At 40.7% G+C, this 22228-nt stretch overlaps 1 protein-coding gene across 29 annotated transcripts in view; it reads left to right on the top strand.

The window, feature by feature from the left end:
* Positions 1-22228, top strand: part of ESRRG (estrogen related receptor gamma) — a 405281-nt gene that overhangs the window by 135937 nt on the left and 247116 nt on the right. For 5 of the 29 annotated variants that reach the window (XM_065058474.1, XM_065058472.1, XM_065058458.1 and 2 more), the window contains exon 2: positions 3872-3987. The exons of 23 other annotated variants lie outside the window; for them this stretch is intronic. The gene's annotated coding sequence lies outside the window, so the exon portion shown is untranslated. Of the gene's footprint in view, positions 1-3871; positions 3988-13914; positions 13932-22228 lie in introns of those variants that run through there. One more of the 29 variants, XM_065058460.1, reaches the window with a different exon arrangement.

Raw genomic sequence — 22228 nt, 5'->3', positions numbered from 1 at the left:
ATAATGCCCCTTGACAGTGCTCAAACAATGCAGGGGGTGCTATCATCTGATTGCAAAGTCCTGGCAAGGCTTTTTACCCTATATCAGAGAAGCTCCTTTGGGAGCAACAATGAGGATTTTCCTCCTTTTTATTTTATTTAATTCTCAACTTGCACCTCTGCCTCTGTGCTGCTGCTGAGGTGTGTGTGAGGGTGAGATGAGATGACATGATGAGCTTTATTTTACTTCTTGCTTTTTCTGCTTGCCCAAGGCCTGCAGTTGGTAGAATAGCAGCAGAATTTAGAAGTGCTGATATAGAGAATTCGGAGTTGGCGTAAAGATGGTGCATCACCATCTCCTTAATATGACCCAGTCTGCTCTGTGCCAACCAGATATCACTCACTGAGAATTGTGCCTAATAAGATTTTATTTTTCCTTTGCTCTCCCTCCACCCTCCCTTTTGATGGAAATGTTAATATAATGCTTACAGAGGTCTAAAACATAATTTGGTGTCCATGTTTAGACCTTAAAATAGGTACCAAGTAACCATCAATAGTAAAAACTTCACGTTGTGTCTCCAGTTGGAACCCATCTTCACTTGGACTTGCAGACCTTCTTTTCTGGGACAGCATGTGGCAGAAAAGCAGCTGTGGTGTGTGCATTTACTTCCCTTGGGAGTCTGATTGCCTGCCAGCAGGTTCTGACCATCCTATGGCTATTGCATTTTTAAATTGCAGAAAGGGTGAGGAAAACCCTGTAATCTTGAATAGGAGAAAATTAGGATAGTCATAATTACAAGCATTGCAGTACACAGTTTCAAAATAAAGGCAAGCAATGTGAATATTTTATTCACAGTTCCTGCGTCTAGCCCATGAAATGTAACCTTAAGGTAGATTTGGAGTAATTCTTTTTATCCTCTGCATTCCTAACAATAATAGAAATTATTGTGAAAGGTTAACAAACATTGTGCATTGCAGCTGTATTATCTTTCACATGGAAGAGAGAAAAGGCATCTGCCTTCTCTGAATAAACCAAACAGTAACCTTTTGGCTTTAGAGAGTAGACAATCAGTGCCATAAGAACCCCACAAAAGCAGCTGCATCTCAGATAGACTCATTAGATGAATTTTGAAGTTAACCCCACTCTCATCAGAGACAAAAGCAAAACTTACCACCGTTATCAGTCAAAGCAGATATGGCTCCTGATATTATCTGTGCAGAAGCTATAGAGAAACATAACCTTTCTTTTGAGATTTACTTGTAAAAGCATCATCCATCTGAGGTTGAATTGAGTTTGCATTTCTGTGGAATTAATCCATCCTTTTTGAGCTCTACCTTTCCCTTCCAGGTATGGCTCCGGCAAGATCAGTAGCAGGTTTGTAGCAAGGTGCCAGTCATGAGCTACCTCGTGGGTCTTGATAGTGCAGTGAGCTGCTATTCAAAAGAGAGAGCTCACAAGGTGTGCCCCACGCATGGTGGCCTTCTGTGTGCAGCAGTTCCTGGACATGATGGTCAGGCATTCCAGTGGTACCTTCCCGGCTGCCTGGCCCCACGTGACATCCCCACTAGAGATGTCTTGGTGTGAAGAGCTGGTACTTTGACCCCCAAGTTGGCAAGAGGTTGACAGTCACCTACCCATTATATTCATATGTGGAGGACAGATTCTGTACTAAATGCAACTCAAAGCTGTTTGTCCAGAGAAATTATGAGATGAGTGATACTTTTTCTCCTGATTCGTTTGTAAAAATGCTATGCCTTTTTTTTTTTTTCTTTCCCCTCTCAGCCAGCATTTGAATACCAGATTGAGCTAATTTTAAGATTCCTCAGGGCAGTGGCACTGCATTCCTTCCACTCTGCTATTCCTTACCACATTACCTCACCACATCAGCACTCATGTCTCCCGCTGATGGCATCCAGTTTCCATTCCATTCACAGTGGCCAAGGATCATATCTCTGATCCACTTAGAAACACAATGATCTCTACCCCTGAGAATGCAAACGCTTTCTCAGTCAAATCTATTGATCTACAGAGCTCTATTTCTGGCTTTCCATTCACTCACTCAATGTTTGGGATGCTGCATATTCTTTCTGGGGAAAGAGTTAAGTTGGTTACTAGGAACTTGATGAAGAATGTTTCTGTGGAATCCAAAGATAGATGTGATCTCCTATATATGCTTATGTCTGTACAAATACTACAGTTAACTGAGGAAAATGAATAACCACGGGCAGCAGCACACCAGGTTCTGTGACAATGACAGACCCAGGTGTGCTGTCACGTTTTTATCCCAAGCTGATTCACTGAGAGTGCTGATGTTGAGATGGGCAAGCACATACTGACTGCTGCAAGAGAAGAAGTAAACATTTTAGACATGGTCTTCAGACCAGGAGGGTTAACAATCTAAGCAGAAGAGATGAGACCAACAGGCAAGGGCATTGGATGTGCAGAGTGACATGGTTTGGCAAACATACAAAATCCATGAAAGCACTTCAGGCGAAAAAAAAAAAAAAAAAGAAGACTTTTTTTCTCAAGAGACTTGCTGCTGTGGAGCTTGGCTCCTGAGGGCTTGACTCTGGGCTATCTCAGAAATGTAGTTATGAAGAAAAGTAGAGATTTGTGGGGTGAGTATTACAGCCTCCATGTGCAGGTTATGTATTGAAACAGGCTTTTCCAGGAGCCAGACCCAATGAGTGCTTCGAAGGGTCCTTAGGAATTCTTCTTTCACCACTGGTAGCACAGGGTATAGAGCAAATACACCTACATGCTCAACTTTGGCCTTGTTGGTGTTCCAGAGATGTTCAACATCACCCCTAAGTGGGATTTTGGTTCTGAAAGCAGGATTTTAAGGATTTTTGGGTATTTCTGAACATTGACCTTGAAGTCATGTTTAAAAGAAATCCAGGCACCATGATGCTGAGTGAGCTATGCCTGAGTTAATTTCATTATCTAGACCTTAGGCAATTTTCAAAATATTGCCTGTAATTCATGTCTTCTGGGTTCCAGCTGAATGCCCTGTTTTCTCTACTTGTACATGACAAATGAAACCACTGTTTCTGTGTGGAATTTTTTTAACTACAGATACTAGGTTACTAGTTAGCCTAAAAGAAGACTTTTATTGTTTAACACTCAGACTGCTGGGGTCAAAGTAGCTAACGTGGTTTGGTCCTGATTGTGTCACTTGCTCTATACCTAAAGGGGTTTCCCACCACGCATGGTGTTCAGTTGAGTAACTGATGCCTTATAGGTAAGATAGGCAGGGATGGGAAAGGTCCCACGTGACCTTTCTGGTGTTGATGGTTGTGATTACATACAATTATAATCTTTCTTAGTATATCTATGAAGTGTACTGATGCATGAGAGAATTTGACTTGTGTAGGAGAATTAAATTTTCACACAGAAACTTACTCTGAATTTAAACAGATATTGGCTCCCAATGTGCAGGAAGAGTGGGCAGTCTGTGGTGAGCTACCTTGCTTCACTTTCCCTATCAGCCACAAAAGCTTTCTTCCACTTTTTTTTTGAGCTTTTCCTGCAAAGACAGGTAATAACAAACAACTAGTGCACTTCTTTGTGAGTCTCCCATGTAGCCAGCTCCTCTAACTGTTCAGCATGTTTGTCGACATTTCCAAATTTAAATTGAAAGAGGGGCAGGAAGTATCTCTTTCCTGATCAAAAAATGCAGAAAAAATAGTTTAAAAACATGAACACTGAAATTAATATGCAATGTAATGTCCTTATCTTGATATTTCATTGCCTTTACAGTAATAATTTAATTTGATGTTCTGAACCTCCAGGGACATAATAGTGCGTGGATGAACCTTGCTTACAAACCTGAAATGGTCTTGTACATATATATGTGCAGAGGTAAAAGCTCCCTCTCTCTTTATCTTTCCAGCAGGTACAAACCATTGGTCATCTTTGATTCCTGCAGAAACTGGGGGAACGGGTGGATATCCTTTAGTTAAAGCCCAGAGCTGTTTGTCCAAGGCTTTGATAAATCCAGTCTTGACTGTAAGTCCTGTACCTCAGCTGCCTTCTCCCAGCAAATGACACAAGTTCTAACTCTTTGGCATGAAATAAGAAAGGCTAAACACTTTGAAGATTTTATTGCTTTGTTTTTCAGTCCTTGCTCCTAATACACTGTTTACTAATGCCTTTCCCTCTGAAAGAGAGAGTGTTGACCTCTTTCCATCTACCTCCCTTATCTGTATGTGCATGTAGCATGTCTAAGCTCATGACACCAGTAGGTCTCACTACATGAGAGTGTCTTTTCTAGTGGGTTATCATGACATGCCCACCACCAAAAAGGTTTCTGTACGGGTTCGGGCAGTGGCTTTATAAGTTTTCAAGCCTCCCTCTTCCCAGCCCTTCTGTCTTCCAGTTCCAAATAAAGAATGTCAGGGGGCAAATGTGCCCCAGCTGGTAGATGTGTAGCACCCCAGTTATGAGGTTTTGTTTTGTTTTTTTGCCAGCTACTTAACATTGTTTTACAGCTGGACTGTGCGGCTATTTCCAAAAGGCTCAGCTAATTCTGTTGTCCTCTTTTTATCAAGGAAATTCTTGAGAAACCACAATGAAGCAGCTGTAACCCTGGCAATGCTTACAAATGCCGCCAAAAATAGAAATCGGTGCTTCATGCATTTTCTTAATGAGGGTATAGGGTTGGTTTTTTTTACTGTGGTCCTTGACACCTAGCCAAGTTAGGGCTTGGCTCTAAATGTTTAGTGCAAGCTTTATAAATAGCCTTAGATCGACTGGGCATTTCTTTTCCCAGTGGCGTGCCCTCTCCTGGCTGGTCCTTCTCAGGGTATTTGCAATGAGCCTTTTAGGCCACAGTTGCCAAATACTTCAGGGGAGGTGCTGATCACCTTGGTTCCCTGTTGGCTTGGAGGATGAGGCTCAGCATCTTGCAGAGTTAGGCCTGTAAGGTTTTGGTGTTAATAACTGCCTTCATGTTCATTTTGCTTTCAGAGATTTGGCTTTCAGCCATCAGTGAAAGTGTCCCTATAACTGGATTTTTATGCTCTCTCTGTACAAATGGAAACTCTGGGTTTATTTTCCAACTCAAACAGAAATTTACTAATGTGGGGTTCTTCTGCGGCACTTAACAGGGTTAGTAAATGGATATGAAACAGACTGATGCTGGGATTTCACAATGTTCCTACGGGCAGAAGAGAGATGAGGGAAGATGAGTTAAAACTTTGGGAAAGTTCAGTCAACAAACTAAGAAGTGCAGACATACTGATTTATAAAGATACTATAACTTTTAAACATGTACTTTCAATCTGAAGGACTGCAGTAGGGATTTAAAATATGACTATTTAATTTTTTAAAATTACATAAATTAAGTGAACAGCCCATTAATGGGATGCCATCAGGATCACATGGCCGATTCAGTTCAAGTTATATTATCTTGCTGGCCAGATTTGAATAAGAATTAAGAAATTACTATTCAAAGTAGTATGGGACATTGATCCTCATTCACAATGAAATTCGTCACCATAACTACCTGGAATTCCACTGCTTTCACAGAGGTGTTCCACTGAATCTTCTTTATGGAGCAACTAGAAGGGAATTGTATTAGTCAGAGGAAAAAAGCTGCTAATTAGTTGTTCTGCCTACATATTAAATGAAGTCTTGTCTTGCAGAGAGTTCACAGATAAGCAGCAAGACATGTCTAATGAATGGTAACCCAGATCCATTAGACAGTGAACTTCCTCCAGTTGTCCATCGCTTGACTAAAGGTTCACCTCAGGGGCTATTTATCTGTCCCAATGAGAGGAGCTTGCCTTTATTTAGCAGCTGATACTTCATGTTCAAACTTGGCAAATCAAAGCATGTGTACTAGGGTTAACCAAGCTGGGTGATATGCTTTAAGGATAAGTTGTTCTCAGTGAAATATCTTCCAGAGACTCAGTAAACTAAGTAACTAAAATTTGCCATTATGTACAACTATTTAGTTACTTTTCAGTTTTGGAAACCTGTTGGAAAAGAAACTAAAAAATATTAACTTAGTTCGGTGCTATATCAAGAACATGCAAAGAGTAAAACAAAAAGCTGCTACAAATGATCAAGCAACTTGTGTTACAGTTTAAAGAAACACAGTCAACATTATTAATCTTAACTACATTCAGTTTGATTTATAAATATTAATTTTACCAAGCAGCAGCATTTTTCTTGACTTCATGGCAGTGCATTTCAAGTCTAATTTCTGTAATAATTAAAATGTGGATATCAGAATCTAATTCTGCTTTTACACCTTTTATTTTTTTTTCTCCAATTTAACTCCATTGACTTGCTGCTAATTTACTCTGGCATAAACATGAGACTACTAGGCTCAGCAGTTCAGCATGTTGAGATCAAAACCTTTTAAAACCTTCCACTGACAGAGAACACTTGGAATGGCAGATGCTGAGTATTTGCATTGTTAAGCATTTACAAAATGTGATAGTTTTATATAAATACCTAAAAAGGGCACCACCAGATAAGTTATACATCCACATGTCAATTGAAATTAGCATTCTGGAGTTTGCAGTCCACAGAAAGAATTGTAGTAGATGGTGATGAGTATTTGCATTGCTCACTGTTATCCGATGTTTCACAGACTGGTACCTGTATCTACTGCAACACAGATGGTTTTCTTTGAAAAGACTGGCAAAAAATTTATTCATGTTACTTTTTTATGATTTTTTTTTCTGCACCTGGGCTCCCCTAAGGTCACAAATTACTATTATAGGCTTTTTTTTCCCTCTTTTTGCTTATAATGAGTAGCTACAGTAAGAGTGTGTTATCAGGGAGTAATGTCAGCATGACTGTCAGTTTCAGTAATCCATTTTAAATAACCACAAACAAAACATAAAAAGTGTCTGTGTAATGAAGCTGAGCAATCAGCCACTCACTGATGGTTACCTATGTTCTTTGATAAGAAATAAAACTGTGCTGGTTTTGTTTGTTTTTTTTTTTTGTTTTGTTTTGTTTTGTTTTTAATTCTGTAGCATTCTTGCATATCTTTTCACTGCCACCATCTTACCAACAATGTAATGGGAAAGGGACTTCCTATGGGTTTTAAAGGTATGACGAGAAGCAGAAGAGCCAAAAACCTCAGAGGAAAGACTAGACTTCTAAGATTTTAATTCACATTTGTAGTCCCAGTTAATTCAGAGAAACTTTTTAGAGAAGGACCTAGTGATGATCTGAATTTAACCAAAAATCTAAACCATTTGATTTAGTTGTTGTGATGAAATTGATATTGAATAATATTTTTTTTTAAATACAATATTTAATTTCACTTTAGAAGGTTACTTGGTACTGGTGTTCTGGTCTTGACATGTAAGTTCCAAGTGAGCAGAAGGTCATAGATAAGGATGACAGTGGGGCTGTGTTCTGCTATCTTCAGGTGATAACAGAGAGGAAATTTATACCCTGAAAACTCACAATTTCCTGGCGTAGCATGAACTACAACCAAACACTTAAAAACTAAACTTATATTACTCATCTCTCTTTGTAATCACTTAAGCTGTAAACGTGAGCTTGAATTTTACTTGATGAGCTGCTGCAGTGCAGTGAATGGCTAAGTCCTGTACTGGCCATGCACTGGTGTAGGTATATGCTTTATATGGTGGGAGGCTGATTTGGAAAACCAGGATACATTTCTTGGAAAAGAAGCAAATCAAGGAAGCTGGATGATGTGGGATCTGATGATGAGCACAACATACAGTTATTTTTTGTGTGACTGTAAACATTAGCTGGAAGAAATGGAATGTCCATTGAGCTGGTCATATGACAGCAGCCTGAGGGCTGTTTGGGGGTTGTTTGTTTTTTTGTTTTTTTTTTTTTTTTTTTTTTTTTAAGTATCATGAAGTGTTATTGTTTAAAGTGTGGTAGCAACTAGAGACTTGGATGCCTTTGTTCTAAGCAAAATGTGGGCATGTATTAAAATTATTTCTACAATACAGTGACTCGGCTGTGACTGATTTTTGAAAGGAGGTTTTATGAAATTCCTGTAGTTTGGTGCTCTATTGTTTTTTTTTTCTTTAAAGATTTCAGTTTTCACTGTCTTTTGAATACTCTCATCCTGTATACGGAGTTTTGCTCATCTGGCCAAGGAAAAGAAACACTTCAGTGTGTTTTGTGTGACTAATGACAATTAACAATCAAAATTGAGAATAAATTTGTTGCTGGATCTCATCCTCATTAACAAGCAGGGTCTGATTGAAGCAGTAAAGGTTGAGGGCTGCCTTGGCTGCAGCGACCATGAGAATGGTGGAGTTCAGGATCTCATGTGACAGGAATGGAATACCAAGCAGAATCGCAACCCTGGACTTGAGTGGGGCCAACTTTGGCCTTTTCAAACAATTGCTAGGGGAAATCCCGTGGGAAAGGGTGCTTGAAGATAAAGGGGCCCAAGATAGTTGGTTAGCATTCAGGGATTCCTTCTACGAAGCTCAAGATCAGAGCATCCTGACATTTAGGAAGTCAAGGAAGGGAGCCAGGAGACCTGTGTGGTTAAACAGGGAACTGCTGGGTAAGCTCAAGTGGAAGAGGAGAATTTACAGGTCATGGAAGGAGGGACTGGCCACTTGGGAAGAATATCAGGCTGTTGTCAGAGGGTGTGGGGAGGCAACTGGGAAAGCTAAGGCCTCCTTAAAATTAAACCTTGTGAGAGGGGTCAAGGACAACAGAAAGAGCTTCTTCAAGTACATGGCAGATAAAATTAACACTAGAGGCAATCAGGCCCACTGGTGAATGGGGTGGGGTGCCCTGGTGACAGAAGATACGGAGAAGGAAGAGTTACTGAATGCTCTGTCTACGCTGCCAGAGACTGTCCTGAGAAGCCCCGTATCTCTGAGGCCCCAGAGGAAGGCAGGACAATGGAGGAGTCTGCCTTGGTTGATGAGGACTGGGTTAAGGAGCAATTAAGCAATCTGGACATCCATAAATCCATGGGTCCGGATGGGATGCACCTGCAGATGCTGAAGGAGCTGGCTGAGGTCGTTGCTAGTTCACTCTCCATCATCTTTGCTAAGTTTTGGGAAATGGGAGAGGTGCCTGAGGACTGGAGGAAAGCAAATGTCACTCCAGTCTTCAAAAATGGCAAGAATGAGGACTTGGGTAACTATAGACCGGTCAGCATCACTTCCATTCCTGGAAAGGTGATGGAACAACTTATGCCTGGTGCCATCTCAAGGCACATCAAGGATAAGTGGGTCATTAGGGGCAGTCAACATGGCTTCACCAAGGGGAAGTTGTGCTTAACCAACCTCATAGCCTTTAATGAGGACATAATGAGGTAGGTAGATGATGGTAAAGCAGTGGATGTGGTCTACCTTGATGTCAGTAAAGCATTTGACACGGTTTCCCACAGCATCCTGGCTGTTTAACTGAGGAATTGTGGACTGGATGATCGGGTAGTGGACTGTGAACTGGCTGAAGGAAAGAAGCCAGAGAGTTGTGGTCAATGGGGCGGAGTCTAGTTGGAGGCCTGTATCTAGTGGAGTCCCTCAAGGGTCAGTACTGGGACCAGTACTATTCAATATATTAATCAGTGACTTGGATGAGGGAATAGAGTGCACTGTCAGCAAGGTTGCTGATGACACCAAACTGTGAGGAGTGGCTGACATGCTAGAAAGCTGTGCTGCCATCCAGCAAGACCTGGACAGGCTGGAGAGTTGGGCAGGGAAAAGTTTAATGAAATATAACAAGGGCAAGTGTAGAGTCTTGAATATGGGCAGGAACAACGCCAGGTTCCAGTATGAGGTGGGGAATGACCTATTAGAGAGCAGTGTAGGGGAAAGGGACCTGGGGGTCCTGGTGGACAACAGGATGACCATGAGCCAGCACTGTGCCCTTGTGGCCAAGAAGGCCAATGGCATCCTGGAGTGTATTAGAAGGGGGTGGTTAGTAGGTTGAGAGACGTTCTCTTTCCCCTCTACTCTGCCCTGGTGAGACCGCACCTGGAATATTGTGTCCAGTTCTGGGCCCCTCAGTTCCAGAAGGACAGGGAACTGCTGGAGAGAGTCCAGCGCAGGGCAACAAAGATGATGAAGGGAGTGGAGCATCTCCCTTATGAGGAAAGGCTGAGGGATCTGGGGCTCTCTAGTTTGGAGAAGAGGAGACTGAGGAGTGACCTTATTAATGTTTACAAATATACAAAGGGTGGGTGTCACGAGGATGGAGCCAGGCTCTTCTCGGTGACAACCAATGATGGGACAAGGGACAATGGATACAAACTGGAACAAAGGAGGTTCCACTTAAATATGAGAGGAAACTTCTTCTCGGTGAGGGTAACAGAACACTGGAACAGGCTGCTCAGGGAGGCTGTGATGTCTCCTTTGGAGACATTCAAAACCCACCTGGACGCATTCCTGTGTAACCTCATCTGGGTGTTCCTGCTCCAGTGGGGAGATTGGACTAGATGATCTTTCGAGGTCTCTTCCAATCCCTGACATTCTGTGATTCTGTGAATTTATTTTAGTTTGTTAAAAATTAACACAGATAAAACTAAAGAAGGAAAAAAAAAAAAGGACAAATTACTTCAGACAGATGCATTATACAAACTAGCTGTTTAGAAGCTGTCTGGCAAGCCTTCTACCTATTTTTCAAATGACTGGATTTTTCTTCATGCCTGCCTCTCATTTTAATTTTTCCTGTCTAATGGAAATGTAAAATGAGTTTATATGACACCAGGATGGCAAACCTACGTAGTTCCCCTATTCTCAAGTCTCCTGTTGTACATGGATCAAGGGTAGTATTTGGCCTCAAGTACCAGGAACTGTAAAGGCAATTTTCCTACTTCAGAAATTAGTATCTAAGCAAGATGTGTGTTTTTGTTTAGTTTTTTTGTTGTTGTTGTTTGTTTGTTTGTTTTTTTCTTCTTTTGAACATACATAGAAATGCTTTGGTATGCAAGAACCATGTTAATATAACAGTGGTGATTTGATCACAGTTCCTGTTGCAGCGCTCCCCTTTGAAAAATGCATTGTAAGAGTCTCTTTTTTTGCTTTTGTTTACTGCCAACCTGTGTTGGATCACATAGCTCTGGAGAAGAAAAAAATAATTTAAATTTTACTTTGCATTTGTAGATTTTCTGTTGTTCAGAGCTTGGGTTCAAGACAGTATTTAGGCTCGTGTTTAGGCTGACTTTAGTTCAGGTGGGAGCACAAGGCTGTGCTCATCTCCAGTGCTACTCGGCATAAGCTGGAATGTTGCCTAAATTCAAAGCTCTTTCTTGCAATGGTGCTGACTGCGAGGGAAGCTGGAACATGGGGCGACTCTGCTTCCCAGCCTACCTCCTGTTTGCTGCAGGAATTGTGGAAAACTTGCTGCTGGGCCTCATTTTGTTTGCCAGTAAAGCCTGTGGCAGGGCTCCCAGTGCCTCACTGGTGGTGATGGTGGTGGTGTCACTGCATGGAAAGGAGGGACCCATAACAAAAGGGGGATGGTGCCTTCCCTCTGCTGGGGCTGTGTTAATGCAGCAGTGGCACAGCAGCTGTCCTTTTTAAACAACTCTATTTTTTTTAATTTTGTTTTTATCCCCTCCCATAGAGTTAGCTGACCAGATTTGCAGTTTATAAAACTGGGACAGCCTAGCAGGGGATAGGGTTGTCCACAAACCATCTTCAGGGGATAATAATATCCATCAGAGAATGACTGCCACGACAATTGCAGAGAGGGGCGAACTGCCGTGTGCGTGTACCCACGCAACAAACAGTTTCCTTGAAGACAGAAGGACGGGGCAGGCTCCTGCCTTGGGTGCTGGCTCTCCTTAGAGCTGGAACAAAGTGCTTCCCCAGCAACTGAGCTCTGAACAACGTGCTCCTGTAAACTCTTCACCTCAGTATTGTTTAGAGAGAAGAAGGGCTGCAAGAATTGGTTTAAAAAAATAAACAGAGCTAGCAAGGATCCTTTCAAGCTCCAGGTTTGCAGCTAGAAGTAAAATATTGTGGATAACCAGAAGAAATTGCTCTCATACGAGCAGTGTTTTTCTTCTTGTGCTGTGGATCTCTCTTTGTACCAGGCACCCAAGTGCGGCTCCTCCGATTTCTTCTGGCTCAGCTGGTCCCAGGGAGCCGGGGTTAGTTGACATTGGGGACGTGCTGCGGGGGCTGCCTGTTTGATCTGGCTCTTCCCGAGAGGCCAGATTAGTGGGGTGCAGCGAGGGCAGGCAAAGCCATGGTGCTGCGGGCGTTTGAAGGTTTATTAATGTAGCTGCTGGATGAAGAGCGACAACTGCATGAAACCTTCTGCAGGTTCATACGCTCACCACTAGCATTCAAGGGGAACATTTTTTCCCTGTGTATTTTTAACTGATGTGTAGAGAAAACGAAACACAATTTGAAACAACCTTTGTTTCTTTTGTTCTGTCGAGGCCTCAGGGGCAAAGAAGAGCAAATAGCCCCGAGCCGTCCCAGTATGTTTGAATACCAGCCCTGTTTCGAAACCTTCTGGTTCAACAGAGCCCTATTTACTTGTTGCTCATGGGACAGTTGATGCTCTGTTCCTCTACCTGGTTTACTTGTTCCCACAGGCATTAAAAGTAAGAATTCCAAACTTGTGCATATAGGAAGGAGAATTGGATTACCTGGGGAAAGATTATAATAGCATGCCTATCAATTTTTCACTTTTCCTCAGCCTTTAGTACTGTAGATTCAGTCCTGTGTCTTTTCTTCTGCAAAAGCAGCATACATAGCCTTTGCATACATATGTATATGCTTATGTATATATCTCTCTGACAGCCACCCAAACTTGAATCCTACTCTTTCAAAGTGCTTTCCAGTTTCTGAACTGAATCAAAGATACTCAATTATATCTTTCCATTTGGTTGCTATTGCTGGTTAATACCATATATCCCTGGTGCTGCTACAAATCAAGCCATTTTTCCATTATGATCAATGTTTTAAATAGTCAAACACAGATAAGTCCCAGCTGTGTCATAGCTTGGTGAATGTCACAAGGAGGTAGATCACTTAATCAGTACTTTTAGCCAAATCTTTTAAAGGAAATGGGAAAGGCATAAGAAATTAAAGACAGGATTTTATTTTATTTTTTTATATGGTGATAGGACTAAATTTAGATGAGGAAAAAACTGGGACCGTATGCCTGGTATTTTTTTTTCCTCTTTAACTTATAGAAGACAGTGAGCTGATAAAAGCAGGAGGAAGATTGTATTTGTTAAAAGCCTCTTATATCTTGAAAGTGATATACATCATTTCATTTCTCGGCTTTCACTCCTGTCTAAACAATCCAGAGACAAAAACTAGTCCATCTATTCTGTGTGGACATGTGGTTATGCATTTACCTGTACGTGTGAGTGTGTGCATATATAAATGTATAGATACCTCATAGGTGCACTTTTAGCATGCTCTTCAGTAATTTTTTTCTCCAACTCCTAGATTTCAGTGTGTGACCTCTTACTTCAAAAAAAACCAAGAGATTAAGAAGGACCCATTATTTTGACATCAAATGCAAGCCCTAAACCGTTGCTAGGATACAGGACGTGGCACTATAATATTGCCGTGGTATAAGGTTATATTGTCTTAAGTGTGAGGAGCAGGCCATATTATAAATCTAAGTTGGTTGATAGAAGAGATAACGATTGCTGCTCTTATGTTGTAATTAAAAGGAGGAGAATATGTATAAAACAATTTGGTCATATACTCTGCTTTTATTTGGACAATAAGTGAAGCACTATCAATAAGCAATTTAATTTCAGTCAGTATGAGTTTTGTCTGCTTTCAGTTTCCATCTGTATTAATTCAGAGTAACTTTATACGTTTATTATTGATTGACAACAGTTTAAGCAATGCTAGAATTTGACTGTGATGTGAAACCTGCTCATTTTCTCTTCATTTTTCTTTTGTGATCATATTAATTTAAGTTGGTTTCTAATTTCAGGGGTATCACTTCAGGGATATTATCTTACACTTTATATAGGACTCAAAAGAGCTGCAAACTTGGTATGTTTTGAAAAAAAAAAAAAAAAGTTTGATTTTTGTTGTAGACTTGTAGGAGTCCTATAATTGTCTTGGATGTCACATCTGAACTGGCTCAAATGCAGTGTCTAAATGAGCCAAATCCAGTGCACATGCGACCGTACAAAAGAGGTGGATGTTTTTATTACTTCTAATTTCTTTTGCATTTTCAAGAGAGGGAGTAAGGGGGGGAAGGACAAAAAACTGCAAAACAGCAAAATTGAGATTTATTTATTTATTTGCATGTGCATGTTGAGAAATGGCTGTGGTTTATATGAAGCTCCTGCATGCGATTGCCACTTGTATAGCAGCTGGCTCGTGTGGAGTGAAAGCCTGCACACTGCTGTAGAGCTGAAGTCTCCATCATGGAGGAAAATAGACCTTTGGCTACACAGGTGGCAGATGGGGCAGGTGGAACATGAATTTAGCCACCTCTTGGGTCAAGTTGTCCACTCAGTGCACAGTGGGCTAGATCAGCACAGCAGCATCCTCACCTATGGAAATTACCTGGTGATTCTTGGCTTCTTCACCAGCATTGCAGCAGACAGGTCATGGGCTGCTCCATGCATCTGAGTGAGGTGTAAAAGGAGCTGTCACGGTACTTAATGAAGGTGTGTTTGTCCATGTCACAAATGTCAAGTTGAAGGGACATCTCAGCTGTTATCTGAGAAAAGGAGCATAAGTTGGTGGTGGATGATAGTAACAGTGTTCACTGGGGCCAAAATAGCATGTGTTTGGCTGGAGCATAACCAGATAAGCCATTGTGGGTCTAACAGGAGCAATGGAAGAGGGTGTTGCCTTCACAGAGAGAGGTAACACCAGCTTCCCTACACTGGGAGTGAGAGCAGTGAGTAAAGCTACTGAAGGCTGTACTGGAGCAGACTGGAGTGCTCTTGTGAGCAGCTGGTGAGGCTGCACTGGGAGGCTACTGGTCAGCACCACCTAGAAGCATCAGAGCTGCTTCCAGCAGGTTGCCCTGTCCTTGTTCCCCCAGCCACTGAGGTGCATCCAGTGTGGCTTTATTCCTTGTGTTGCCACAACAAAAATTTTCCTTTTTTGCGGGAGTAACAGGGAGGGGGTTTGTGCTCATTGTTCATGTAGTCCAACCCACTTGTTAATGGCTAAGAAGGTATTTCATATCCAGCAAATATCCAACCCATTAGCTGTTAGAGAGCAGTCCTGAACAGCCGATTTGGACTGTATAGCTATGTTTTAGCAGACTGAGTTATGTCTGGCAGTTATTGATTTCAGAGTCTTCATAGTGTTGCACCACCTATACAAGATTGTCCTATTCAGCACCAATTATTTTAGGGTTATTTTAGTTGAACGATGAAGTACTTCCATAACTATTTAATTGCATATCTGCGAAATTCAGGTTAATTATTGTGAAATCTCTTTTAAGATGTTAGCATTATCTTCCCGATTTTATGCACAAAGACATGCAGGTTCAGCTCCTAGGCTAAAAGACACTTGAAAAATCAGATTTCTGTGTCAGATGTCTTCTAGTCCTCTGGTTTTAGGACACTGCAATTTTAGAATTGCAGCTATGAGCCTAATCAAAATAAAGTTGGATGTGCAATAACGGAAGTAGAAAATGGTCTACATATTTTGGCTAAAAAGCCTTCTCCAAGGTCAGAAAGAGAATCAGTAGCAGAGTCAGGAATAGAACCATTATCTCCCAGGCCTTTTTCTTTTGCTTCTGTCCCAAAAGACACTATGCAAGGTACAATATCCATTTGACAAATTGCACAGTTATGTGATGAATTGTATTTATAATGCACATTTTATGGCCTCACTTGGCCACTTTCTACTAATCCATCTTTCCTGGGGTGTGTTCTTAACATTCCACAGTTCTCTGTGGCTGTTAAACAACAACACAGAGGTGTTTTCTCCCAAATGTAGAATTTACCACAACTTCTTTGGTCTTAAGCAGAGGCCTGGAAATACTCAGGCCTGTTGAAGTGACATGTTTAAGGCCCAATGCCTTTCAGCTTTAGGGAGTAGGAAATACTTTTTGCATGGCAAAAGGGGCATGGGAATTTCCCAACTTCACATTAAAAACATAAATTCCTTCTACCTCTACATGTTTATAAGGTCTGGCATTTATACATAATTATATGATTTGGTACTAAACATAATGTAGACTTCTTTCATAAGACTGGTATCCTCCAGCCAAAGCTTTGTCTCTCATTACTTGTGTCAAATCTGTAGCGATCAGCAAGTTACCAATTATGTCTTAACATCATGTATGTAATGTGCATATACATACGCTTGCTGACTCACCAGTAATGTGGATATTTCAGAATATAAACCGGTTATTTACTGTGGTTCTGATTTCTTCAATCTCTTGCTGTAAATATGGATCTACTGTGGTGTAGGATAAAGTGACTGGACTGGGGCCTTATTTGCTGGGACATATATAGATTTAGGCTAAGGAAGTACCTCTGATAGGGACAGCTGGAGCTGAACAAAAGCCAGGCAGGACTTACAGGCATCCTCGAAGTCAGGCAAGGAAGATCCCGATAAGGATGCAGCTCAAGTGCCCACGTCAGTGTTATATTGAGCTGAAGATTTGTCAAAATTGCTAAGGCATCTTCATGGTGACAGTTGTTTTTTTGGAGCTGTGCTTGTATTGCTACCACCTATGCATCATGGTCTTAGAAACATCTCTTAGGCTTTCTGTCAGTCACCTAGCCTATATACCTGTAAAACAGATATAAAACACCTGCTTCTCAGAGGTCTTGTGAGAATTAATGAATACTGAAGTGCCTTGGAACTCTTGGCCAAAAGTCAGTTACAGAGGTACAAAGTAGCATAATTGTTCATGTTATAATATTGTGACTGTATAAATACACGTGGCTGAAAACACAGTTCATTTAAAAAAAAAAAAAAAGTAAAAAAAATTCTATCTATTCCAAGGTGCAAATTTGAAAATATTGCTATAAAACCAAGTCCTGAGCTCTGTGACAGAGGGCATAGATGAAAACACCTCTAATAGAAGTTACCTTTGCTCTAAATTAACATTGTGAGTGTACTTAATTTCTAACAAACCTTATGACCTCTTTTGCTCTCCATCCTTCTCCCGAGAAGACTGGGAGAAATAAACTTGTTACTACACCAGCTCTATCCTCCTGCCATTGGCATTTTTTATTGTGTTTCAGAGAACATGAACCAGGGAAAAAAAAAGTGTTTATTTTTAAATATGAAACTATGTGGGCAATATTATTGTTGCCTTTCTTGAAATGTGTCCAGAATTCGAACCTGGAGGCAATAGACGTGTGAGAGTGAAATTGGCCTCAGACAGTTAATAAATTCTGAGCAGAGATGCATAAATCAGTGAGGGTATTTTTCAAACTTTTTTTTTTTTTTCCAAAGGGTGGTCATGGGGGAGGGAAATGTCTTCGGAGAATTGTTTTCTATCAGTTCAGAAAATAGAGAAAAGAATTCAGCAATACCCAGTGCTGGTTAGCAGATTGTCATTTTTGGGTTTGATGTTCCTGGGTTTAATTGTCTTTCATGTGAACAATGGCAGGAGCTCTCTAGTGTGCCATGCAAGCATGATAAAAGGGGGCCGTTCTTGCATAGCAATGCCTTTTTTTTATTATTAGCGTAAAAAATTAGCAAGCTGGAAGTCGTTAGAAGGAGTTCCATTGGCATTAATTGTAATGCAGCCTGAATTTGTTTGCAGACCAGTGCGGCAAGACAATAGCAGCAGGGAAAAAAAGCAATATTAATAGCCTTTTACTTATTGTATCATTTTAGTGAGCCTTAATAAGGTGTCTGCTGTCAACTGGAATTTATTAAAATTTAAAAAAAAAAAGACATGGTAATTGATGTATTGCAGTAAGTATGGATGAGGGCTCAACTTGATTAATGTATGAGTTGGCTTTTTAAGGCATTTTAAAAAGGCTTCTTAACTGGGTCTTAAGAGACTGGCACAAGCCCACTGTAAACTACCTCATTGCAGTTGGAAAACAGCCTGACAGCTGCTGATGTCTCCTGTGGCTTTGCTTTTTTTTTCTGATCAGAGAAAACTGAAGTAATATAGTCCTCGTCAATAATTGCAGTGCTTAAAAATCTTATAAAGGGATTTCTATTCTTCCCTCCGGAGATAACTTTTCAAAGGTTAAATTAGTTTTACTTGTGTGTGCTTCAAATATCTCGGCTCCCAATAAGGATCAAGTTTTGTTTTAAATAAACTGCTAGTTTGTGTGTTGCATTGGATTAGCACCTTGCTGAATACCTTCTCTTTCAGTATGAGATGGACACTACAAAGCATTCAGTTTAAGTCTAGCTAGAGTCCCCCAAAAAGCTTCAAGACACTGTCTCGCTTGGCTAGCTTACTTCTGAGATGGGTACTGCCTCTTTTTTGTTGTAAATTTTTTTTTGTGGTGAACTTCACCTGAATTTATCAGCTTTGCTGTGCCACCTTATTGCTAAACATAACTTCAATAAGTATTGGTTGAAAGATTTGCACAGAGACCTATGGGAATTAGGAACCCTGATGTCTTTTGACTTCAGCGTGCACCTGATTTCAAGAAGGTCTGAGCCTAAAATATCCTCTCTGTCTCAGTAGTTCTCACACTGCCAAAACCCTGAAAGGTATAAGATAACAGGAAGGCTGTTTTATGCAGATTATAAATTTGGTAGGAGTGTGGATTATAGAACAGTAGTGTTTCTGTAACTATACATATATTTTTGTCTTAACTCACCTGTTTTGTCCTAGGTCAAAACAACAAATATTTGGCACACTGTACAGAGAAGTCACTTGTGCTTACCTGGCATGTCAGTTGTATTTACTGGGTAGTCTGTGAGTACACAGAAAAATGCTTTGTGAAGAACAGATGAAGGTGTCATCTATAGAAATTGTTCAGTTAGTCTGGATAAATATATTCCATATTTTCTGTTGGGGTCACCATGAGCCAAAGGTGTAAAGTGAAGTGACAGTGTCTGGTTTTATTAAAAATTTCCAGATTTGTCTCCTAGGATAATAGGTGACTTTCTACTGGCTAGACTAATCAAGGTTCTTCTTTCCATAACATTGTCCCCATCAGTGCTGCAAATGTCATCCAAGTAGATATCAAAGTCAAAGGGAGAGAAACAGACTTTTAATTTGTTACAGTACCATGTTGTCCTTCCTGATAGCTCCGGGCCTTTCCCAGAGGAAGTGCTCATGCTTCATTATGGATGTAAGCTTTATTAGTGTAGACGTCACCAAGTTCAAGTGTTAGGAAAAGCCTCTGCTTGCTAACAAAGGCCACGGCCTTGGATAATGCGACTGTTCTCCTTACTGAAGGCTGTAAGTCAGTGTGCATGATATGCTACTTTTCTCCTTGTAGTTGTTTTTGGTTTTGTTTTGCTTTTTACATCTTAGTCCTGCTTGGTGATCTTGTGTGATGTAATTATCTCTCTCTGAAGGCTACAAAGGAGGACTTGAATGCTCTTTTTTCAGTACATTCCTTTTGCTTTGGATGCAATCGCTTCCCAGAGAAAAAGCCTCTCATTTCAGAAATCTGTATATAACCTATAGTCAATTAATCTACAGACTTCCATGTATGAATAGTACTTCCTTTAAGATTTCTTCTTCAGTTTTCAGGTACCAGAAGTGCGGCAGCACAGTGTATGCTCTTGTGAGCCATTTTTTTATTTCTTTCACCTTCTGGCTGGCTTGCTATTAAATGGAATTGTTGCATACCTCTAAATATGAGTTTGGGCTTCTTTTTACATTAGAAGTCTGAACTTTTATTTATTTCTATGCAGGCTACCTTCTGTATGAGAGATGCAGTGGAGGGGTGGTTTTTCTAGGAACTTTCTTTTCCTGTCACCTTTATTTTATCCAACAACAGTTCCTTCCTCAGTAGCTGTTAGGTATTATAAAACCTTTATTTCTCCTATTCCTTGCCAGCAGATGAAACTTAAATGAATTGATAATGATATAGCATTCCATTAATTGCAGCTCCTGCTCTTTCTTCAGCCTGTTGGCCACCTGGGCTTTCCAGTGGCTCCAATATGCCATTGAGGATAATATTTAAATATAGACATCTCAGATATTTACTCTTCTAGTTACACCACTGTGGCAGATGCTGCAATGGTCCATCATTAATATCTCCACGATCCATGCAAAAAAACATGCTGTCCCAATGGTTTCTTCGTTTAGCCTAACTCACAGTTTACATAATAATTTACTTCAAGGTCTGATTCACCTCGAGTCATTTTCTCCTTCTCATTCCCTTCGCTCCTTCATTTTTAGGCATGGGCTTTCTGAAATCTGTTCCTGAATATGCCCAAAGGTTGCAAGCATTTGAAAGCTAAGTGTGGATTCTGATCAAAATTTTACAAATGGTTTCCATTTTATTAAGGAGTCAGATTGAAGACCATTAATAAAATGGAAACTCTGCAGCTTAATCTAACCTTGATATATTTCCAGCCTAATGCATCTGCTTATAGCCCTGTCACCGCTGGATCTGAGCACTGAGAGCATTGTTGAATACATTTTCATACCTTTGCATTTTTTCCCCCCTTTCCAAAGTTAGGCCAATTCTCAGCTGTTCCAGGCATCTTTCTCTCCCTGACTTTGGCTAGGATTAGGAGAGCCGTGCCAGCTTTTATTTGATACCCTGTTTGCTGCTAAATGTGCAATGTGTTTAGTAGAAGAGGAGTGATGCAGAAGGGAGACTGAATTGCAGCAGATTTTGGAGGTAAATAAGACTGGCTGCTACACAGCTTAATTATCTGCAAGAAGTGTTACACTGATGAGCAACCCCATAGCACAACCAGATCCAAATAATAAGTAGTGATGGTGACCACACAGAAGTCTGCAGGCCTGACTCAAGATTTCAGTTCCACAGAATTCAGGTTACCCGCTATGTCTGACTCTGAAATTTCTGCTTTACTATGAACTTTGTGGACCTTTTGTGCACCACTAACTTTTTTTCCCTCCCAGCCAAATAATTCAGTTTTTCCAGCTGATGTATGAATCTAGTTAGGTTGCATGTATGTTATAGATCTGACTGAATGGGATTATCACTGAATTGTGTATTATCCTCGAGTGGTAACTACCACACAATTGCAAAATAATGTCAATTAATGTAATTATTTAATGGTTGTGTTTGGAAAGTGGAGTTGCAGGTGTTACAGAACAAGTAGATTTGTTTGGTTGGTTTTTTTGGAAGCTGCAAACATCTTTCTCTAAGGTTTAAGCGAGACTGAACCTGACTCTAGCAAATGGAGTAAAAAATTAACTTTCCAAGATGTATCAAAAATTTGGGGGTGATGATGAATTTGCTTGCACTTGCAATTTTCAAGGTGCAAACTTGAAAAATCCATTTCTTTTTTTGTTTGGATACTGTTACGAAGCCTGACACAAAGCCTTTCGGTGGCACTGGAAGAGGTCTCGTCTCTCTCATCACATCAGAGCACAAATCTGATTCTCTCTTCTGAAAGTGGCCTCTAGTTATTACATGAGTAAAAATACAGGCGATCTCTGCCAGACATACACAGAGACTAGGTGTCTGTGCTGACACATCAATACAAAGAACTGTTATCACAGGAAAATTTCTCCTTCTAAACCTGGGCTTAAACTAATATGAACAGACATATAAAGGCCCAGTGGATGACCTTTGCTCACACAAGAATATGTCTGCTCAGGGATTTCTTAGTTCATGTTAATTGATTGCCTGATGGGATTGATTAACTTATTGATTTCCTGTGGTTTGTGGTTTAACACAAGGGTTGGCCTAGGGGATGCTTCAGAAGTTTTTGATGTGGAACAGAAATTTGGGAAAAGCCAGCACTAGCAATGATCGTCTTTTTGGGTGGGACTCCAGTGTCTTATGACGGATGAATCCCATTGCTGAGAGTATCAATGCTTGGCACGAGTAACACTTTATAGGCTGAGTTAGAGTGAAGTAAGCTGAGGAGTAAATTTACGGTGTCTTTGTTAACCTGTAGTGATTTTGTGTAAGCCACTTCAAGTGCTTATTAATAATGTCAGTGGGTGAGGTATCCATCTTCTCTTGTTCCTTTGCAGGCAAAGGGAGAGGGACTGCTGACAGGGTCTGTGCTTAAAATCTGTTCTTTTCCCCTTTCTGTAGGGGAGGGCTCCTAATTATTTTTTATGTATTTCTACTCCCCCATACCTCTACTTCCCTCCATGGTGCGTATATACTTGAGCAGTTCTTACCATGGAGATGCAGGGAAAGACACAAAAACCCTCACAGGAGACCAGACTTTCAGCAAAGAGTAACCGCAGTGCTGGGGTTTGTGTGTGTGTCTCTGCTTCC

This window comes from Columba livia, chromosome 3 (genome assembly GCF_036013475.1).
Source record: "Columba livia isolate bColLiv1 breed racing homer chromosome 3, bColLiv1.pat.W.v2, whole genome shotgun sequence".
Taxonomy (NCBI): domain Eukaryota; kingdom Metazoa; phylum Chordata; class Aves; order Columbiformes; family Columbidae; genus Columba; species Columba livia.
Note: the sequence above shows the minus strand (reverse complement) of the source record. Positions and strands in the feature narration are given on the sequence as shown.